The 22,743-nt window shown below is 45.4% G+C and overlaps 3 long non-coding RNA genes across 4 annotated transcripts; all 3 read left to right on the plus strand.

Annotated features, from left to right (window-relative positions):
* The first annotated feature begins 505 nt into the window (after positions 1–505).
* Positions 506–8,115, plus strand: LOC123609243. Of its 2 annotated transcripts, XR_006717693.1 has the most exons (4): positions 506–720; positions 6,496–6,711; positions 6,879–6,938; positions 7,074–8,115. It is a non-coding gene; the product is annotated as an uncharacterized LOC123609243 (long non-coding RNA). The 2 variants fall into 2 exon arrangements; XR_006717692.1 differs by having other exon boundaries at positions 6,496–6,938.
* Positions 8,116–9,930: 1,815 nt separating this feature from the next.
* On the plus strand, positions 9,931–13,563 carry LOC123609244. Its single transcript, XR_006717694.1, has 4 exons — positions 9,931–10,099; positions 10,356–11,358; positions 12,999–13,032; positions 13,194–13,563. It is a non-coding gene; the product is annotated as an uncharacterized LOC123609244 (long non-coding RNA).
* A 5,723-nt stretch (positions 13,564–19,286) lies between these two features.
* On the plus strand, positions 19,287–22,498 carry LOC123609852. Its single transcript, XR_006718001.1, has 3 exons — positions 19,287–19,514; positions 20,749–21,178; positions 21,925–22,498. It is a non-coding gene; the product is annotated as an uncharacterized LOC123609852 (long non-coding RNA).
* The last annotated feature ends 245 nt before the right edge of the window (positions 22,499–22,743 follow it).

Here is a 22,743-nt window from a genome sequence, read left to right on the forward strand (position 1 = left end):
ACAGTGTTCAGGAGCTGTGAGCATGTCAGGTGCTGATTGACCGATTCTGAGGGAGGGACTGGGGGTAAAGCTAGCATGAGAGGGGAGGCATGAGTAGCGCCGGGCCTAGGGAATGGCATGTGCAAACGTCCTGGGAGAGGATACAGCTCTGAGAATTCTTGGAGCAGAAAGAAGGCTGCAACATCTTGAGAGCAGGGAGCAAGCGACAGAGTGGGATGAAGGGAGAGTCTGGAAGGACCCAGACCACATAAGGCGTCAGTGGTTAAAGCCCTATAAAAGTGAATGGAGAGGTTGTGAGGGCAGTGAGGAGCAGGGTGTAATTAGATTTACATTAAGAAAAAATTTTTTTAATGTTTATTTATTTATTTTGAGAGAGAGAGAGCGTGCGCGCATGCAGGGGCAGAAAGAGAGGGAGAGAGAATCCCAAGCATGCTCTGCGCGGTCAGCACAGAGCCCAACGCAGGACTCAGACCCACAAACCATGAGATCACGACCTGAGCCGAAATCAAAAGTGGGGTGCTTAACCGACTGAGCCACCCAGGTGCCCCTTAACTGGATTTACATTTTCAGGCCAACCTGGCTGCAGGAGGAAGGATTGGAGCCTGAGGAAACTCTGGGGCAGGAAGGCCTGGAGAGAGGCCATTGCGGTGGAGTTGGTCCTCGAGCCCCAGTCTGGAGAGGAGGTGACGGGGAGAAGGAGAAATGGAGCAGCCAACAGAGGTAGGGGTGAAATTGGGAAGACCCAGCCATAGACTGGATATGGGGGGGGTGGGGGGAGTGCCAGGGCGGCTTCCAGGTTTTTACTGCGCACAGAACAGGAAATACTGGTTTTTCAATTTTGTTTACATTTCTATCAGTTTCCTAGAGCTTCCATCACAAAATTACCTCCAACTACGTGGCTTGAAGGGACAGAAATTTATTCTCTGATAGTTCTGGAGGCCAGAGGTGTGAAATAAAGGTGTCAGCAGGGCTGGGCTGCCTCTGAAGGCACTAGGGGAGGATCCTTCTTTGCCTTTTCTTGCTACGGGCAATGCCAGTAGCCCTTGGCATTCTTTGGTCTACAGCTGCTTCACTCCAATCTCTGCATCTGTCTTCATGCAGCCTTCCTTCAATGTGTGTTCCGTCTCCATGTCTAAATCTCTGTCTCCTTTTCTTTCTAGGACCCCAGTCATTGGATTGAGGATCCATCCTAATCCAGTATGACCTCATTTTAACTTGATTACATTTGCAGGTACTCTTTCCGAATAAGGTGACATTCACAGGTCCCAGGGATTAGGACTTCAGTGTATCTTTTGGGGGAACACAATTCAACCCACTACATCTTAGGATAATATTCTGTTGCAGCTGTTGATAATGTGTACAGACATTAAATTTGCTGATATTTTCCCTGAATCTCTCAGTTGTCCTCAGTATTGTTTTCCAACTTGTAGATTTCATATAGCATGGTCAATTTCAACAGCCCTACAAAGGAGTTCAGATTGGTGGAGTCCCTATTATGAATTCATTTTATAGCTTACTAGTTTCTCTATAATTAAAGACCTTTCTCATTTTCCTAAAAGGTCTTTTGGGTGAAGATTTCTATGGTTAATTTTATTGATGACTTTTATTTTTTTCCTACGGAAATATGGCAAAAGACTATCTCCAAAGATGATAACAGTAGAATTTTATTAAGAATATCAGGTGTGTGACGGTCTTATTACCCTGAAAGAGGGTTTCACTGGTCCAGGTCCCCAGCTTCTGGAAGAACTAACATACCTAAGCCATGCCAAATTTGTGGCGGTTCTTTTATTGAAGTATACATGCCTCCAAATGCATTTCTCTAAAGACCCGGTCCCATGGTAAATACGGTGCCCTCAAGGCAGAACCACTAAAGGTTTTCCAGAGTTAAAGTATTGTGGCAAATCTCAAACTGTTGCAAATGCTTGTATATTTACCCGTGTTCATGCATGTAACTTTCCCTAAAACAATAGTTTGAAAAACGGCCCAATTTATTTTCCTAAGTCTTTAGGAAAAATGAATAAATTATTGTAATTTTCCAATCCTCTAACTATGTATATTCTGTAAGTTTATATACCCAGAATATGATTTTCATCAGGCATAGAATTATTTACCTTTGTCACTTGGCCTATTCCATTTATTATAGTCAACACTGCTATCAGGGTTCTATCAATAGGTCTTCAATTTGGCCTCTACTAAGATGCATAAATTATAGTTCAGCCTACCGAGAGACCTGTCCATGCTCCTGTTGGCTGTGATAAGTAAACCCCCCATGCCCCACTGAGATCCCTACCTGCTAGCATTTGGGTTCCTTGACCTTCTAAACCTCTGGGTCCCTTTATACCTCTGGGTCCCATAAAGTCTCAGGATCTTGAATATTGCCACTTAGTTCAGCTATAGCCATGAGCTTCTTAATCCCAAATTAATAACTAAACCTGAAGGTGATCTCCACACTAATCCTTTTTTTTTTTTTACAGCTTTATTGCGATATAATTGATACATAAAATTATACAAGTTGAACATGATATGACATATGTATGTATTAAAAAATGACTACCACAATAAGTTGAGTTAATAAATCGTCACTTCATATAATTAGCTTTTTTTTATTGAGATGGTGATCAGAACATTTAAGATTTACTCTCTTAGCAATTTGCAAGCATACAGTACAATATTGTTAACTTAATCACCATGATCCCCAGAACTTAATCATCTTATAACTGGAAGTTTGTACCCTTTGACTAACGTCTCTATTTTCCCAACTCACAGCACCTGGCAACCAGCATCCTACTGTTCCTATGAGTTTGACTCTTTAATATTCCACACGTGAGTGAGATCATGCAGTACTTTTCTTCCTCTGTCTGACTTACTTCACTTAGCACAATGCCTTCAAGGTCCATCTATGTTGCTGCTCATGGCTTAATAATACTCATTGTATTTATATTCTTGCATTACATTTATATTCCCATTTTTATTTAGTTGCTGTGAATATCCAATTTTTTCTAACACCCTTTATTTAAGAAACTACCCTTTCCCCATTGCATATGCTTGGCTTCCTTATCAAATATTAGTTGACAGTATAGCACGGGTTTATTTCTGGGTTTTTTTTTTGTTTTTTTTTTTTTTTGTTCTATGGGTCTATGCATCTGTTTTATGCTAGTACCGTTATATTTTGATTACTATACATTTGTAATCTAGTTTGCGATCAGGAAATGTAAAGCCTCCAGGTTTGTTTTTTCTCAAGCTTGTTTCGGCTTTTCAGGGTCTTTTCTGGTTCTATATGAATTTTAGGATTTTTTTCATTTCTGTGACAATTTCCACTGGAATTTTAATAGGCATTGCATTGAATCTATAAATGGATTTTGGTACTATGGATATTTTAACATTACCTTTTCTGATCCATGAACATGGGCTATCTTTCATTTATTTGTATCTTTTGGCATTTCTTTCATCAGTGTCTTATAATTTTCAGTATATAGATCTTTCACTTCATTGGTTAAACATATTCCTAAGAATTTTATTGTTTTTTATTCCATTGTAAATGTGATTGTTTTCTTTCATTTTCAGAGAGCTCACTGTTACTGTGTAGGAATGATCTCTTATGTTGATTTTGTATCCTGAAACTTTACTAAATTTATTTGTTTCAACAGGTTTTTAGTGGAATCGTTAAGATTTTCTCTACATAAAGGGGCGCCTGGGTGGCGCAGTCGGTTAAGCGTCCGACTTCAGCCAGGTCACGATCTCGCGGTCCGTGAGTTCGAGCCCCGCGTCAGGCTCTGGGCTGATGGCTCGGAGCCTGGAGCCTGTTTCCGATTGTGTGTCTCCCTCTCTCTCTCTGCCCCTCCCCCGTTCATGCTCTGTCTCTCTCTGTCCCAAAAATAAATAAACGTTGAAAAAAAAAATTAAAAAAAAAAAAAAAAAAGATTTTCTCTACATAAAATCATATCATCTGTAAATAAAGACAATTTTACTTCTTCCTTTCCAATTTGGATGCCTTTTACCCCTTTCTATGTCTAATTGCTTTAGCTAAGATTTCCAGTACTATGTTATTTTTTTTTTTTTAATTTTTTTTTCAACGTTTATTTATTTTTGAGACAGAGAGAGACAGAGCATGAACGGGGGAGGGGCAGAGAGAGAGGGAGACACAGAATCGGAAACAGGCTCCAGGCTCCGAGCCATCAGCCCAGAGCCTGACGCGGGGCTCGAACTCACGGACCGCGAGATCGTGACCTGGCTGAAGTCGGACGCTTAACCGACTGCGCCACCCAGGCGCCCCTCCAGTACTATGTTAAATAGAGATGATGGAAGTGGGCACTCTTGTGTTGCTCCTGATCTTAGAGAAAAACTTCGTTTTTCACCAGTGTGATATTAGCTGTGGACTTGTCATATACATCCTTGATTATGGTGAGGTATATTCTTTCTGTATCTACTTTGTTGAGGGTTTTTATCATGAAAAGATGTGGAATTATCCAATGCTTTTTCTGCATCTATTGGGATGATCATGTAATTTTTATCTTTCTTTCTATTAATGTGGTGTATCCCGTTTATTGATTTGCATATGCGAACCATTCTTGCTTCCCATGGATAAATCCCACTTGACCACAGTATGCTCTTTTTTTGAAAATGTACTGTTGCATTCAGTTTGCTAGTATTTTGTTGAAGATTTTTGCATCTATCCATATTCATCAGGGATATTGGTCTGGAGTTTTCTTTTCTTGTAGTGTCCTTATCTGGGTAATGCTGGCTTTATAAAATGAGTTTGAAAGTGTTCCCTTATCTTCATTTTTTTGGAAGAGTTTGAGAAGGATTGGTATTAATTCTTCTTTAAATGTTTGGTAGAATTCCCCCGTGAAGCCATCTGGTCCTGGAGCTGCTTTTGACTGGAAGTTTTGATTACTAACTCAATCTCCTCTTTGTTATTGGTCTGTTCAGATTTTCTCATTTTTAATGATTTAGTCTTAGTAGGTTGTATGCTTCTACAAATTTATCCTTTTCTTTAGGCTTTTCCAACTTGTTGTTGTGTAATTGTTCAGAGTGGTCTCTTATGGTCTGCCTTTCTGTGATATCAGTGATAATGTCTCTCTCCTCTTTCCATTAATAATTTTATTTAATTGAGTCCTCTCTCTCTTTTCTTCTTGGTAAGTCTAGCTAAAAGTTGATTTTGTTCTCTTTTCAAAAAACTAACTCTTCGTTTTATTGGTCTGCACCATTCTTGAAGACTGATTCTGGCCAAGGTAAAGAGTCAAAAGGAATAAAGCTTCAATTTAGTAGCGGCCTGGGACATTCATTGATTCAATTCACCACCATCTGTTGAGCATTTATTATATGTCAAACGCCGTGCAGTAAACTGTGTACAGATGAAAGGGCAGGTATTTCCTTCAAAGAGCTCACAGTCCAGCAGGCGACAAAGAACACAGAGTGGGCCATTTAGTAGAGTAGCAATTGCTTCATAGTGATAACTGGGAGAAAATGTACTGCTACCTCAGATTCTGATCATTCAAACTGAGCTAGATTACCCTATATCCCTGGTCCTCTGGCCAATGAACAGCCTTGTCCTGTTGGAATTGATACCTATACTGGGCATTTTCCCTTTAACCCGCTGTGTCCCTCTTGTTCTGTGCTGGGTTCTATAGGCAGCTGCAACATCATCCATTGCCCTAGGCTTACAGTGGCATTTACAAGCAACAACTCAGAAGACAGAAGGAGCTGAGTTGCAGAGAGAGTGTTGGTGGCTTCCCCAAAGAATGTAACTCCCTCCACATGGCCCCCTCTCTCTCAGGAATCCAGTGAGCATTTCTGGCCTTCCCCCATCAGGCCCAGGGGGCAAAAGTTCTCCTTGTTGAAATTGGCTCTATGGTGTTTCATCATTCCATGTTCATTTCTTTTAAGCTGATTCATGTTTTTGCAAATAATCGTAATATTAAACTTTCCTTAATTATCCCCATTTAATGTGCCATCTTTTCCTGATGAGATGCTTGTATCCTTGCTTTACCCTTGAACTTGTTGCTGAAGGTCATGGGTTGTGGGATCATTTCTAAGGAATGTGATAGGTTGATATTCGAGTATCAAAGTTTGCAAATTACCTACTTCTTTATGTAAGTTAGAACCGATTCAAATATATGCCTATGAAAGCATCACTCTCCCTGGAATTATTCCATCCTTTCTTGTGCAAGAGCGAAGATGGAATCGCAGCAATCAGCTGGGACTTTCTCCTAAGTGTGACACACATGGGAGGACCATCTTGTGTCCCCTCAAAGTTCTCCCCAGAATGGATTCCCCAGCCCTGTTCCTCTTTCTGGAGGATGTCCTGTGCACTTGTCCCTAGATCAATGAGCTTCTTAGTACATTTCCCGGATGAAATCTGAATGTCTGAACACCTGTGTTGGGATATAGCCTCTGCCCCACCCAGAGCCCCAAGCATACCTTCCCCGCCGCACCTTTGTTACATTAGCATTGTTTCTTCACAGACACATCTGCCTCACTGCTTTGCCTTTTCAGAAGACAGTGAAGGACACCAAGAGACCTGACCGAAACTCTGTAACTGAACACACCCTGGGGAATTCTTTTGCAAATACTACTGGGTTCGGGTGGGTTTCCATCACTGGCTTTGCCTGGACACATCAGATTCACCTTGAAGGAATTCAGTAAAAGAAACCACCTGGTGCTATGAAGTTGTGTCTGAAACCACCATGACTTGTTTCAGTTGATCGGCAGGTAAGGAATGATGAATTATGATCTCAAATAAAAAGAAAGCATGTGAGCAGAAGAGGAAGGAGAAAGAGAGCAAGCAGCTCAGCCATGTAGGCAGATAAACTGTCCCAAGAAGCCTGTCTGTGGCCGTCTGGGAGAATGTTCCTCTGCGAATTCCTCTCTCACCACAGATCACAATAAAGTCAGAGACGGTCACGGTCTGGAGGCGGAGACATTGTTCTTTATTCCATGTAAGTCATAAAAATGGAAAGCCTTTTTCTCTTTTGCTAAGAGATCAGCTTACCAAACGGCTTTGGGGAAGGGGGTGGGTGAGTAAATGTGGTCAATTTGATTAGAAGGTCTAGGAGCCAATTCTTTCTTCACAGTCCATTTCCTTTTTGCGAGAAATCTGTTTCTACAAAAGAACACTGTCCTGATTGACTTAACAGAAAGTGGAGTTTTAAAAGTTTATAATGGCACAACCAGATCCATAATCGCTGATAAACATGAGATTTGTGAAGACACATGGTAAGTAAACAACTCCTTAAAGTTTTTAAAGCATTACGTATGACTATATTTTTTAATGGCCCCTTTTAGCATGTGATGACCATACCTGGTCCCCAACTTATATTGGACCACCCAGGATAAAGGGACTTAAAGTGAATGATGGATCCATGAAAGACATACAGACGAAGGGAATAGGGATCACACCAAGTACTTAAACACCTAACACAGGAGAGACTATTTTATCCATTCTGGAAGATTATATCATAAAGGAGTATTCTTCAAACAGCTAAAAAGACACAAAAACAGTAGTGCTGTTTCTGTAAATACAATCTTGCACAAGCCACTACATGTCAGATTGATGAACCCCCTCCAGCTGATGCTGGCATGGGCCCCGGGTCTAGCGCTCCCACTCACCATTCCTCCGAGGCCCCTACTTGGAACCCTGGCACTCTAAAGGAAACAGTTTGGAAACCTCTGGAAGCATTGGCTCAGCTGTTCTCCATATACATTCAAGACAGTCCGAGAGTAAATGGATTTGAGATATGGGAGTAGGAATGTCGGATAAAATAAAGGACTTTTAAAACATTGCACAGAAGCCCCCGAACAAGATTCCAGTGGCTCCTAATTGTTGATTTTTATGCAACAATACAAAATACAAATACAAAAGCACCTCCTTTCAGGCCACCCAGAACTGAGCATTCTGCCTAACCCGGGAACCCTGAGGTCATGATCTGGCCTCAGTCTTTCTCTCCAGCCTAACCTTCCACTGGTGGTCCGTCTCTCCCAGGTAGCACAACAGCGTCCTGTGCTGTTGGGTTCCCACCCGCCGGCCGCATCTGAAACGGAGCAAGCCTGAATTGAGATGTGCCAGAGAATAAAAGTGGATTTTGAAGATATAGTATGAATAAAGAATATAAATGTCTCATTAGTCATTTTTATTGGGCCTCCCGGGGGGCTTAGTCAGTTAAGTGTCCCACTCCTGCTTTTGGCTCAGGTGATGATCTCACAATTCATGAGTTGGAACCCTGCATCAGACTCTGTGCTGACAGCACAGGGCCTATTTCGGATTCTCTCTGTCTTCATCTCTCTCTGCACCCCCTACCCGCCTCATACATGGGCACTCTTTCTCAAAATAAATAAACTTAAAAAAATAATTTTTATTTTAATTGCATCACATTTTTGACATGTTGGGTTACACAAAACATATTATTAAAATTAATTTTACCTGTTCCTTTCTCCTTTTTAAAAAATGTGGCTGCTGGAAAAAGTGCATTACCTATGTTGCTCGCTTGCACCTTCGGCTGGCATTATACTTCCATTAGCACGGCTCTAGCTGTGGTCACCAAGTCGGATGACCACAGAGGCTGGCTGGTGACACGGGTGGTCCCCCTGGGACGTCCGCAGGCAGCGATGGGGACCGTGGAGTACGTGCCTACAGCCAGGCGCGAACAGGGCCTCAACTGTTCTTAGCTCTCTCAAGTTTGTTTGTTTTTTAATTCAAGTATAGTTGAAACATCACCTAAGTCTTTAAAGAAACATTGGCAATCAGGTTCTAAATGTGTGTGAGCAGTGAGTGAGCCTGAGCGCACGTGAATTTTCCAAATTTTCAAAAGTTCGCAACTGTCTCATAATTTTTTTTTTTCAACGTTTATTTATTTTTGGGACAGAGAGAGACAGAGCATGAACGGGGGAGGGGCAGAGAGAGAGGGAGACACAGAATCGTTAACAGGCTCCAGGCTCTGAGCCATCAGCCCAGAGCCCGACGCGGGGCTCGAACTCACGGACCGCGAGATCGTGACCTGGCTGAAGTCGGACGCTTAAACGACTGTGCCACCCGGGCGCCCCTGTCTCATAATTTTAAAAGCTAATGTAGCACAACACTGTTCAAGTTGAACGATACATGTCTGGAGGCCGACGTGACCCACAGCCGGCAGCGTGTGCGGCACGTTCACCCCCTCACCCTTCCCCCCCTCCCCCACCTCAGCACCCCCCCTACCTCCCCCCCACCCCCGCGCTGCCTGCAGCTCTCCCTCCACCCCCAGCCCAGGGCCTCCCGGACCCAGACGGGCTGCATCCTACGTACCTACGTTCTGGGCTCAAGTGCCCCACCTGAGGCACCTAAAGATACGGAATAGAGGGCTGTGCAATGACGCGATCAATAACGCTTCTGGAATCTTCTTGCTTTGGAAATTCTTAAACGGGAACAAGTTCCTGCCTTTCGGGGTCTGGGCTGTGGTCCTGCCCTGAAGGGAGAATGAGGAACCAGCTACTTTACCTCGAAAGACCCCCTCCTTCAAACATTTCTGCAAAACGTAAAACGTTCGTTTTGTCCTGCCAGATGGAGTTGCTGTAGGTTTTCTTCTGTGCTGGGGCTGAAAGTTGAAGAAGGAGGAGGAGGGGGAGGTGAGCAGGAAGGGGGGGAGAAGAAAGGGGAGGAGGGGGAAGGAGGAGGGGGAGGAGATAAGGAAGAGGGGGGAGGGGAGGAGGAGGGGGGAGGGGAGGAGGAGGGGGAAGGCAGGAGGAGGGGGGGAGGGGGAGAAGCTGAAACTGAAATTCTGGAATGTAATTTTTAAATGAGGCCTGAATTCTAACCTGGAGCCACAGAGCCAGGAGGGGATTTGGATCTTCTCCCTTCCCTGCTCCTTGTAGCTCAGGTTGCAGACTGCACCACAGCGGGGGGGCGGAGGGGGGGGGGCGGGTGAACTAGAGGCCGGGTCTATGAGTGGCCAGGCTGGGACCAGGTTGTTGCCAAGCCGGCCCTGAGTCCAGGCCCCTCAGGGGACCATGCGGAGCTGAGCGAGCTGCCCAACCCCGCGTCCTGAGTCATGAGATCAGGCGGGGTTATAAAACCACCCTTGCCCACACTCTGTTTTGTGGCACGTCCGATGTTTTAGAAATACCGGAGGTCTGGGGCGCCTGGGTGGCGCAGTCGGTTAAGCGTCCGACTTCAGCCAGGTCACGATCTCGCGGTCCGTGAGTTCGAGCCCCGCGTCGGGCTCTGGGCTGATGGCTCAGAGCCTGGAGCCTGTTTCCGATTCTGTGTCTCCCTCTCTCTCTGCCCCTCCCCCGTTCGTGCTCTGTCTCTCTCTGTCCCAAAAATAAATAAACGTTGAAAAAAAAAATTTTTTTTTAAAAATAAAAAAAAAAAAGAAATACCGGAGGTCTAAATTCTGTACGCAGTTTTAAAAAATCTGGTGATTTGAAATGTACTGACTTGCGTTTCAACCCTGGGAGTAAACGTCCTTTTCGGTGCCCTGCCGGACCTTCGCTTCACCAACTGTGCGGGCTCGGCGAGAGGTGGACCTGGTCTGGAGACACAGGCACCCGCAGGGTGGCCTACAGGTCGGCCGCTGGCCCCCTGCGCTTCTGTCCTGCCCCAACCTCAACAATTATGACGTTTGAAAATTTTCCGCTTTTCAAATAACAATAATAAGCATTCGTGAAAAACCCGAAGTACTTTATGTCACCACCTGGAAGCCAGCTAAAGTGCCCACTGCGAAAACAAGGAAGAAAATAAGAAAATATGCCCCGAAGAGAAAGAATTAAAAATCGACTCTTCTCTGGGAGAAAATGAAATCGAGAAGCTCAAGACCAGGACCTCTGAGAAATGAGTGTATTTGGGAAAAGGTTTGATTTTCCAGCCACTGGTGCCTCAGCTTTGGGCTTTCCATTTGCTGGGCTTCTCCTAACACCTCCGGCACCCAGCAGCGTGTTCACGGGGTCACCTGCTTCTGGTAAACTGCGCACATGGGATATTTTGGCTGCTGCGGTCAAGACACTACCTCTCTGCACTTGAACTTCCCTTTTGTCACACTTCCCTGATGTCAAGTAGCACGGGCGAGTCCAGGGGAGTTTTGGAGATCTGTCTTCTTAAAAGAGAAGCTGAGTTGGAGACCTATGTATATATTTAATCTCTCAGTGTCTCCCATGTATATAGTTAAGTCATGGTCATCGGTCCTGATCCAGGAAGGGCTTCCAGGAATTCTCCTGCCATGCACCTGCTGACTTACCCAGCTCAGACAGAGGTCCAGGGCTACGGGATATCACCATGTGAACGGGTCCTCCAGCACCAGACCTCGGACGCAGGTGGGCCACGGAGGAGAAACCCAGTTTGACATGAGGAGTCACCCTGTGGGAAGCTTTCTAGCATCAGGCATGGAAATTGTAAGCTAAGGACTTAAGTTCTCACCGATGCTTATTCAAAATTAAAGTTTTCCCCTACAGAGAATATACTCCCTAATGCAGTGCATGGTATTATAAATGCGAGGTGCAGCTTTGTCTTGTTTTTGCTTTGTTTTGTTTGGGAATCCTGCAGAATAGCATTTATCAGAACTCCTGTGTCTGAAGTCCAGCCCTTCCAGTCCTGGCCCTATTGGTAACATACCTGATCTTCCCATAAATCAGGCATCGGTTGATTTATTAACGCGAGTGGAAACTAAAACCTGTTTCGTGGACCAGCCCATCTCAGCCGCTATTGGTCCTTACTTGAACTTGTCTGTTTTGCTAACACTAGGCTGTGACGCTGACACCAGCTTCTGGCCTCCCTTCCGTCTTGTCAACTCTCTAAATTCCATTCCTGGCTTGGGAACCCTGGTTGTGCTGTGCTGAGTTTGTCCTCATGTTCCCTCTCCACCCAGAGACAAGGGGCCCTGTCCCTCTCAGAATCTCCTGGGGCTCTGGCTTCTCTTCTCTGTGTGCCTTTGTCTTCGCTCATGCTGAAGTCCTGGCTTGCAGTGTCATTGCTGCAACCTCTCTGCTCAGTCCCCTCCTATTTTTCCAAGTCTGCCTGCTTGACCCGGAATGTTGATTTTTGGCTCCAGATGGGTAGCCGCACCCCTCCTCCATGCTAGGCCAGTTCCCGGAGCCCAGGCCAAGGCCAGATCCCTGGACGCCCACTGCCAAGGAAAGAAATTCGGACACACGCAGTTCAGTTTTGCTTTTTCCCTTGGTCTGAACTTTCCTGTTGCCCCAGATGAGCACTCCCGCCCTCTGCAGAATATCCCTGGCTCGCTCCAACGGTGGTAGGAAGATAGGGTTTGGTGACTAAGTTTATCAGGATAGAAGAGTTGCGAGTTACCCGGCCCAACAGTCAGGCTGAGGCTAAGGCATCATCAGCATCCTGCAGAACTCAGCATTGTTAACCCCTGGGTCCACCCAGCCAACCTCCCTTTGATCTAGAAACAAATCAGCTTTCCAGGACCAGGAATGCCATATGGATAAACTTGGAAGGGATTATTTACTCCGCAGGCCTCACTGTCTGATTTCATCTTTGTTTTGGAACATCCGCGGGAAGGTCAGGCACGAGAAAGTGATCTCACTCGTGGATCCTTTTGTCTTTCTTTCTAGGTGGTGCTGTGTGGTTTTTTTTTTTTTGTTTTTTTTTTGTTTTTGTTTTTGTTTTTTTGTCATCCAGAATGAAGAGGTACAAATGGCTAGTGTATTCAAGAAAACCTTCCTAACAGTTTATGGTTACAGTGAACATAATTCAGACACTTTGATATAAGACAAGTCATACAGGAAAAATATTTTTTTTTTCAACGTTTATTTATTTTTGGGACAGAGAGAGACAGAGCATGAACGGGGGAGGGGCAGAGAGAGAGGGAGACACAGAATCGGAAACAGGCTCCAGGCTCTGAGCCATCAGCCCAGAGCCCGACGCGGGGCTCGAACTCACGGACCGCGAGATCGTGACCTGGCTGAAGTCGGACGCTTAACCGACTGTGCCACCCAGGCGCCCCCAGGAAAAATATTTTTGACCACAAAGTGATGGTAATCTCTGAGACACAGCATTTTGTTCATTGCAGGAACTGTTCTCCAGTGTTTCACTGACCCTTAAAGGTATGTCAGCAGAGCTGGTAACATCGCAAAGGCAACTTGAAAGAGAGCGCCTGTCAGGCACCCAATCTCAGAAATTCAAAAGCCAATGAGGAATTAATGATACTATAATTCCAAATTTAAGTGGTGAAACATCCCAATTCTCTACTTCTGTTTGATTCCAGCCAAGTAAAACCACATTGGGAAAGTAGCCTTTGGTCTGAATCGGACCGAAGAAACCTAAGAAGTATGGCGAACTAGGAGGCAGCAGCTTCATGGATAGCAGAGCTCCCCTAGGCTTCCTCCAGACCCTTGCGGTAGTGAGCCCTGGCTGAAACTGCCACCATTCATGGATGGACACCAAGGATCCCATCTGGTAAAAGGACCACAGGCCAGAGTGACATGGCCAGCATGGGTTGGCCTGTAGTCTATCCCAGGAATTCAGGGTTCTTTCCTGAATTCCTTTTGAAACAGTGATCCCAACAAACAGACCGTGTGGAGCATGTTTGTCGTCCGAAGCCTTCAAAGCTAAAAGTCGTATGATGTTGATCACGATATGTAGTGATTTAAATATTGAGCTTTGCTCCTGTTACTAACTCATTTTAGATCGATTATACCTCAACTGCACTCAGTCTTTCTTGAGCAGGTGCAAACTACATCTGATGCCCATCCCAGACCCGTGCAGGCTCTGAGGTCCTGGTGCTATTTGGGATGTGATGTCCCCAAACCCAGACCTGAGCACAGGGTGGCTGCGGGGGGTAGGAAGTGGGACTCCATCACTAGGGGCAGTGAGAGAAGCCAATGGGAGTCGACTCTTTTTGGATGAACTAAAGTCAAAGGCAGGCACCTGGTTCGACTGAGTCACTGATTCAACAAGGAAGGCAGGAAATCCACTTCCAGTGGGAGGCAATGGGAAAACAAGTGAGGAAGAGAGAAGGGGATCCACGCAAGGTGTAAGAAACATAGTTTTGGGAAATAAATAATTCACAAGTACTTCTCAAATAACCAGTCTTTTCTAGCCTCATTAATCTGTGACTACAAAGTAAATTGCATTTCCTTCTAATATCATAATTTTATAGTAAAAGTTCCCTAGTGCCTAATTGGCCATCATAACATGTCTGATTATGTCACCCCAGTTAGTGTGTTTTTAAGTACTGCTTCTATTGGTCATCCGCTGTCACTGGCTCCTCTCACTGCACCCAGTGATGGAGTACCGCTTCCCAATCAGCAAAATTAATGGCTAAAATTAACTCAGGCAACGACAGATGTTGGTGAAGATACGAAGAAAGAGGAACCCTTTGGCACTGCTGGTGGGAATTTATCCAAAGGATACAGATATGCTGATTTGAAGGGGCACATGCACCCCAATGTTTATAACAGTGCTACCAACAATAGCCAAAGTATGGAAAGAGCCCAAATGCCCATCGATGGATGAATGGATAAAGAAGATGTGGTATATATATATATACAATGCAGTATTACTCAGCAATCAAAAAGAATGAAATCTTGCCATTTGGAACAAAGTGGATGGAGCTACAGTGTATTATGTTAAGTGAAATTAGTCAGAGAAAGACAAATATCATATAAGTTCACTCATATGTGGACTTTAAGATACAAAACATAAGGGAAGGGAAGCATAAATAATATAAAATCAGAGAGGGGGACAAAACATAAGAGACTCTTAAATACAGAGAACAGACTGAGGGTCGCTGGAGAAGTTGTGGGTCAGGGGATGGGATAATAGGCAACAGGCAAGTGTTTGGTGAGCACCAGGTGTTATATGTAGGGGATGAATCACTGAATTCTACTCCTGAAATTATTATTGCACTATATGCTAACTAACTTGGATATAAATTTAAAAATTAATTAATTAACTAATTAGTTAATTAAAAAAAAACAAGTACCCTCCTTAATGCCCATCACCCATTTAGCCCATTTCCCCACCCAACACCCTTCCATCAACCCTCGGTTGGTTCTCTGTATTTAAGAGTCTCTTATGGTTTGCCTTCCTCTCTGTTTTTATCTTCTTTTTCCTTCCCTTCTCTGATGTGCATCTGTTTTGTTTCTTAAATTCCACATATGAGTGAAATCATATATTTATCTTTCTCTGACTGACTTATTTCGCTTAGCATAATACACTCTAGTTCCATCCACTTTGTTGCAAATGGCAAGATTTCATTCTTTGTGATCGCGGTGTAATATTCCATTGTGAATATACACCACATCTTTTTTTTCAACATTTATTCATTTTTGAAAGGTAGAGACAGAGCATGAGCAGGGAAAGGGCAGAGAGGGAGGGAGACACAGAATCTGAAGCAGGCTCCAGGTTCTGAGCTGTCAGCTCAAAACCACAAACTGTGAGATCATGACCTGGACTGAAGTCTGGCGCTTAAACAAATGAGCCATCCAGGCGCCCCGATACCACATCTTCTTTATCCATTCATCAGTTGATGGACACTTGGGCCCTTTCCATAATTTGGCTATTGTTTTTTTTTTTTTTTTTAATTTTTATTTATTTATTTGTTCAAAGTTTATTTATTTTTGGGACAGAGAGAGACAGAGCATGAATGGGGGAGGGGCAGAGAGAGAGGGAGACACAGAATCGGAAACAGGCTCCAGGCTCTGAGCCATCAGCCCAGAGCCCGACGCGGGGCTCGAACTCACGGACCGTGAGATCGTGACCTGGCTGAAGTCGGACGCTTAACCGACTGCGCCACCCAGGTGCCCCTAATTTGGCTATTGTTAATATCACTGCTATAAACATTGGGGTACATGTGCCCCTTCAAATAAGCATTTCTGTATCCTTTGGATAAACTCCCAGTACTGCAATTGCTGAGTCACAGGGTAGTTTTATTTTTAATTTTTTGAGGAACCTCCATACTGTTTTCCAGAGTGGCTGCACCAGTTTGTGTTCCCACCAGCGGTGCAAAAGTGCTCCCTTTTCTCTGCATCCTCACCAACATCTGTTGTTTCCTATTTGTTCATTTCCATTCAGACAGGTATGAGTTGGTATATCAATGTGGTTTTGATTTGTATATGCCTGATGATGAGTGATGTTGAGCATCATTTCATGTGTCTGTTCGTCATCTAGCTGTCTTCTTTGGAAAAGTGTCTGTTCATGTCTTTTGCCCATTTCTTCACTGTACTATTTATTTGTTGGCTGTTGAGTTAGATGAGCTCTTTATAGATTTTGGATATTAACTCAGGGGCCATTTTAGAAGCTGCCCTCTATACCACACTGCTAGATAAGTTCCTAAAATCCCCTGGCTTACTGCCTGGCTCCCACTGCTGTTATGACTGTTGTCAGTGGCCCTAGGAGATCACCACACAGATGCTCACAGCTCCCCATAGCATGAGTGAAATGGGGCTCTGCCCCAAATGACACTTCACCAAGAGCCCCTGGGATTAGGAAATCACAACTCACAGAGTAAAACACAGCTGTTTCTGAAGGGTCTGTTCTTAGGGTTCATACACAGGCCCCCGACTGACCCCACAGGTCCCCTCCCAGGGAGCTCCTTACCTGGTCCCAGGCCAACCACATGGCAGGGCCTGGTCACATCTCCATGAGAACTGCAACAACTCTTCAATTTTCACAGTCTTCCTTTTCTAGATATCTCACCTCAGAATTAGTGTTTCCCCCAATGACTGAGGTTGAAAACATCCATTGTTTTTCAGTGAAAAGCCCCCTGCCACCCAGAGCGTGTGGTCTGACTCCTTGAGCTAAACAGGACAAACACAACCCATCAAACACTCCAAAGTCCAAAATCACCCATTGTCCATTCTCTCAGTCCTAGTTATTCAGTAAAATGCCATTCAGGGGACCTCGGTGTCCAGCCCAGTGTGTGTGCCATGCTTTTCCATTCCTCCTTCTATCATTCCTTCCAGGGTCAGGGGAAGAGAAAATCAGCTAGGTGTCCCTGCTGCCCTTGTCTTTACCTCCCAAACTCCTAGAAACAGTTCTTAGATATGATCACACTCTAAGAACAATAATGTTCAAGCACAAGGCAGCCTAGCTCCAAGGGGGAACAGTGCTAGTAAAATGCCCAATTGACATTACTAGCTGCAACATTCAGCCTGGAGCATCTTTATTTGGGTTAGTTTATTGCATTCAGGGTTTCATCAGGACACTGTCTAAGCAGTTCTTCTAGAAGAGGAATTAGAAGATATTCTAATCTCCACCTCAAAAGATAGAAAACCGGGGCACCTGGGTGGCTCAGTCGGTTGAGCATCCACTTCAGCTCAGGTCGTGATCTCACGGTTCATGGGTTTGAGCCCCACATCGGGCTCTGTGCTGACAGCTTGGAGCCTGGATCCTGCTTTGGATTCTATGTCTCTCTCTCTCTCTCTCTGCCCCCCCCCCAACTTGTGCTCACGAGTTCTCTCTCTTTCTCTCTCTCTCTTGCAAAAATAAACCTTAAAAAAAAAAAAAAAGAAAAGCTTTTTAGCTCCCCAAACCTCATTTTCCCAGCTTCAAAATAATGCAAACTCCAGTCCCCATCAGGCACTCTTACACAGTCTCCAGAGTGTTGGGCAGGGGTCATAGGGGGGTGGGGGAGGTGGTGTTCAAAAGTCTGGGGGATATTCTGTGGGCTAAAGCACCCTTCAACATGATCAATGGGCCCTTCACTCTTTCAAGCTTCAGGTGGTACTGTCTTCTACTGTTCCAGAACATAATGAAGGAATCTAATGGTCGCTGTGCACACAATTCCATGGAGAGTCTACATGGCAACTGGTCATCATTGTCATGATCACGACATGAAGCCGGAATCCATGGAAGGAGCAAGGCACACAAGTCTCCCTGTGGGCTGCAGCTGACCTCTCCCCTTGAAATATCCGACACCCCCAACACTGTGCTTGAGCCACCCGGGAGAGAGAAAGGATACTTCCGTGATTGGATACATAGGTGGCGGCCACCTAACCAAGCTTTCTCCCATTTTCCGTCACCTGATACTTCAGAGGGCGCTTAACAGATTGCCTGGTTTTGGGTGTTGGGTTCTGTGGTGTATGTCACTGTAGGTGGGGACAGGATGGTGAGGACAGTGAAGAAGAGGCACTTGGAGGGATTCATCATTGTGGTCAGACGTGATCGAAGGGGGTTTATACCCCTTTTCAGGAGGACTCCTGTCCTGGTGTGTGAAGGTTTACAGGGCAGAGAATCTTGGTGCGGAAGGGTTGAGGAATAGTGTTCCCTGCTCTGGCTTGGTCTGTGAAAAATGAAACAGCGCCAGACGCAAGCACTGCCAAGCACAAATTTATACACTTCAAAGAATTTTTACTTTTTCAATCAGAAAAAGACATGAGATTCCAGACTCTAGACTCTCTATTTCAGTCTCAAATTGCCAAATTGCTGATGTTGCAGTCTTTCTTAGAATTTGTTTGGAGAAAGCAGCAAAGGGACGAAAAGGAAAAACTGTGTTTTACCCAAATGAGCTCCCTGAATTTGTAGAGTGTGTTATTAAGCAAAGCTGTGTTGGGGCAAGAATCATTTTACATTCCTAAAGGGTGACGCTCTGAGGCTCTTCAGCCTCGGGGCTGGTAAAACTCTGGAGAGAGGACAGAGGAGGAGAATTCAAAAATAACGGAGAATCTGGAGCTTAATGTGGGAAGGAGGAAAGGCAAGCACTTTTTAAACGCTCGCCTAGCCTTCTTAGCCCACATGACACTGGCTGAGTCCCAAGCGCCTGGCTGGCTGCAGAAGGGCAGCCCCTCACGGGGGCGGAGCTTGTGGCGCTGAGGCCCCTCCCACCAGTCAGGTGCCCCAGTGCCTGCAGAAAACAAGGCCAGAAAGTCTCCCTGGGGCTCCCCCTGCGTGCCTTGTTTAATGCCCTGATTCATATGGACTGAACCCTTCCTTTTTGAGAAGCCTGGCTAGAGGTTTGTCAATTTTGTTTATTTTTTCAAAAAACCAACTCTTGGTTTCGTTGATCTGCTCTACAGTTTTTTTAGATTCTATATTGTTTATTTCTGCTCTGATCTTTATTATTTCTCTTCTTCTGCTGGGTTTAGGCTGTCTTTGCTGTTCTGCTTCTATTTCCTTTAGGTGTGCTGTTAGATTTTGTATTTGGGATTTTTCTTGTTTCTTGAGATAGGCCTGGATTGCAATGTATTTTCCTCTCAGGACTGCCTTCGCCGCGTCCCAAAGCGTTTGGATTGTTGTATTTTCATTTTCGTTTGTTTCCATATGTTTTTTAATTTCTTCTCTAATTGCCTGGTTGACCCACTCATTCGTTAGTCGGGTGTTCTTTAACCTCCATGCTTTTGGAGGTTTTCCTGGACTGAACCCTTCCTGACGCACGGGCTACCTAAATATGAAATTCCTTCCTTCCACGAGCATTGAATGAGCACCTACAGTATACCAGTCAGAGGGTCCCCACGGCCAACGCACTAAGCATTACGTCGTCATCATCATAAGTCAGCCAGACGCTGCCTGGGCTGCAGCCCGCAGAGGGCACGGCAGGGGCTCCAGGTGGAACAGTGCGCGGATAGAGGGGGGAACCTTGCTGCAGGTAACGTCCATCCCCGGTATGTCATCTGTGTTTAGTTTGGTCCTTTGCATGTAACACTCTTCATGGTTTTATTCCTAAGTGGCCTTTATTGGGGGAGCAAAGAGAAACAACCTCTAGTGATTTATAACTGCTGCATAGACCTCCTGAAACCCAAGCAAACATCCTGTGGATAAGTTCATGGGTCACGTTGACGGGTGTCTGACATTGCTGGATACTGAGAAGTCCAAAAAGACAAAAAAGACAAAAGAAAAAACTAGGGAAAGAAAGCCGCCGAGTCTGGCGTCAGGGCATTTCTCGGCCAGTGAAGAAACAGCCCTGGAACGCGCCGTGCAATGCGGTTTGGAGTTTCTTCCAGAAGAGCCTGGGTGCGGGAGGGTGCAGGGAGGGCCTCCTGAAGAGGTTGTGGCGCGTGCTGCACACTGCAGCCGGCCAGAGGGAGGAGGAGGTGGGGTCCGAGGGTGGAGGCCCCTGGCAGCTGGACCGCGGCAGGTCCGGGAGCAGAGGCCGGGTTCATGTGGGTGCAGGGAGTGGGTGCGAGCCCCGGGTGACCTGGGGAAGTGAGGGCAGGAGGACAGGGGGCCAGAAGGTAAAGTCGGTAGGGTCCCCGGTCCTGGAGGCCGAGGGGCCAGCCCAGCTCTCTGGATTCTATGCACTTGGCAAGGCCAGCCGATGAAGGACCAGTGACGGATTTTAAGCTGGGGGTTAATAATATATACTTTTTAAAAAATCCTGTGTATTGGGGTTCATTTCCCAAGTCCAAAGGAATGCGTGCTCTTTGAAGAAAAGTTGGAGAGTCCAGAAACACTAAGAGAAAAGTTAAAGGAAATGAAATTAATGAAAAATGAGAAATCACAATCCAATCACCTAGAAAGAATTGTAAGCATATTAAACCATGAGCGTCGAGCGTCTCCTTGCTGTATTTTATAGATACTGGGGTTGGTTTCTGGTCAGGGGGTGAAGAGGAGAGAGTCCCCAGAGAGGTCACATCATCCCCCAAGGGGAAAGGAAAGGAAACCGCGGCTCCGAGCCCACGCACAGGGTTTCTGTCCACGCAGAGCAGCAGTGGTGGTCACCATTTGGCGGAAGATCTGTGTACCTTCTTCCAGATGAAGAGAAAGAAATGTATACGCTGTGTTGTCTGAGAAATTCAAAGACATTGTGAAAATATCTTCGGTAGCTGTTGAAGCTGTTACTCAGAAGCTGTTACTCATCTTTTCATCGGTTTCCTTTACAGAACATCTAAGATGTTAGCCTGGGGAGGCGGGGAGACAAATGGAAGGTGAGGAGCCACGGATGAGCTGGACATCCTGAAAGGCCTTGAGGCATGAGGTGGGTCCTCGTCCAAGGAGCTGGAAATTCGTCTCTGTCTTCCCTGTCGTCTGTCCTAAGTGGTCTTGGTATTTTCAGTCCCATCATGCCTTGCCCCCCAGAATTCTCTTTCGGATGTTGGGAGGAAGGATCCTTGAAGTGATCCAGAGCAAACGCTTCCTTTACTTGAGAAAACCAAGGACCGGAGATGTGAGGAGACCTGCCCGGAGCCACAGACCTGCCGTGGGAGAGATGGGACCAGACCCTGTTCCCAGAACGTCCAGGCTCACCTTGCCTCTCCTGAGTGACCGCTGCGACCACACTGTCTCCTTCTGATACTTCATAATATATTCCCAGTAGGTAGAAACACACCTATTCATGTTAACTATCACTGAACGTAAAGGTGGAGCTAATATTACAAATTATTTCGATACACTATTGCTTGGCTTTAGAAAAAAGCAAATGTTTGGAAAGTTATACATTTTTTTTTTGTTTGTTTGCAAAATTTCCTGTTTCAAAAAAAGATTGCTTGAATTAATTGTTCTTATTTTAAGAGAGGTAGAGAGAAAGAGAGATCCACTGCTAATATTTTTGTATTTACTTACTTTTCATTTGAGAAACTTTCAAGCACGCACCAAAGTAGAACAATATGGTGAGCCCCCATGGATCGTTTGCTCAACTTCAAGGATTATCAGCATTTTGCCAATCCTGATGTCAGAGAGCTCTTAAAATACAGTTTAATCCACAAAGATTGTATTTCCATCTAGCTTTTCATGGCCAAGCCTACTATGTAAAGAAAGACAATTTTTTTGCATGTTTATTTGTGTTTGAGAGAAGGAGAGAGCTCGTGGAGGAGGGGGAGAGAGAGAGGGGGAACAGAGAAAATCCCAATCAGGCTGTAAGCTGTCAGCACGGAGCCCAATGCAGGGCTCAAAACCACAAACCATGAGATCATGACCTGAACTGAAACCAAGAGTGGACTTAACTGACTGAGCCCCCCAGGCGCCCCAAGAAAGACAATTTTAACTCATTTCCTGATCTAAACAGATAGGGAAGATCGTGTTCTTCTGCTGGCTACTCACTGATTTCTCCATTCTCAAAGGGCTCCTGGCACACCTTCCAGGCCCCACGTGGAGACAGCACCCACACCGGTCTAACCCTTACTGAATGACCAGGCCCTGATCAGCCACCGTTGCCTGGAGCCGTGCAGCCTGCGGGGAACAAGGGACTACAGCCAACAATCTGGAGTTCTCACCTTGGCCTTGCTGCTAAACCAACCCAAGCCACAGGATGTCCCCAGTGACTTGAATTCCTCCATCCATAGACTGAAGCTGTGTCTGACCTATATCCCCAGAGTCTGGGAGAGGCTCTCATTGACCACTTAAGATGCACTGCTGTGCTAGGTATGGCACTGGGTACGTCTCTACCACGTGCTGCACTGGTTTTACTACAGTGCCCATCACTAGCTGTCACTTTCCTGTTCATTTGTCACTTGGCTTATTCCGCGTTGTCTATTGCCCATCTCCTCCTACTAAAGTGCAGACTCCTTGGACACAGAAGAAGCGTCTCCCCTGTTTGCTGTTGAATCCCTGTGAAAGACTGTCCACCCTTCAGTGAGCTAGCTGTCTGCTGAATCAGATGGGATAGTGCATATAAAAACATCGCGTGCAATAACACGTAAGGTGTTGTTTTTATGGTGTTGCTTTAGCTGGTTCTTGACCTGCTGAGCCCTGTGCTCTCCAGACGTTTATCCAAAAGCATAGCTGAGAGAAGAACCCAGCAATCCTCTCTCCTCCCTTTCCAGTTGGCAAGTTCTTCTAGAGTTTCCACTGAACTGTTGGGCTTTCTGACCGCTGTTCATCCCACAGGAGATCTGGAGTCTCTGTACATCTCACAAGGCTGCATTAGTATTTATTCAGGT

Source organism: Leopardus geoffroyi, chromosome B2 (assembly GCF_018350155.1).
Source record: "Leopardus geoffroyi isolate Oge1 chromosome B2, O.geoffroyi_Oge1_pat1.0, whole genome shotgun sequence".
Classification (NCBI taxonomy): Eukaryota; Metazoa; Chordata; class Mammalia; order Carnivora; family Felidae; genus Leopardus; species Leopardus geoffroyi.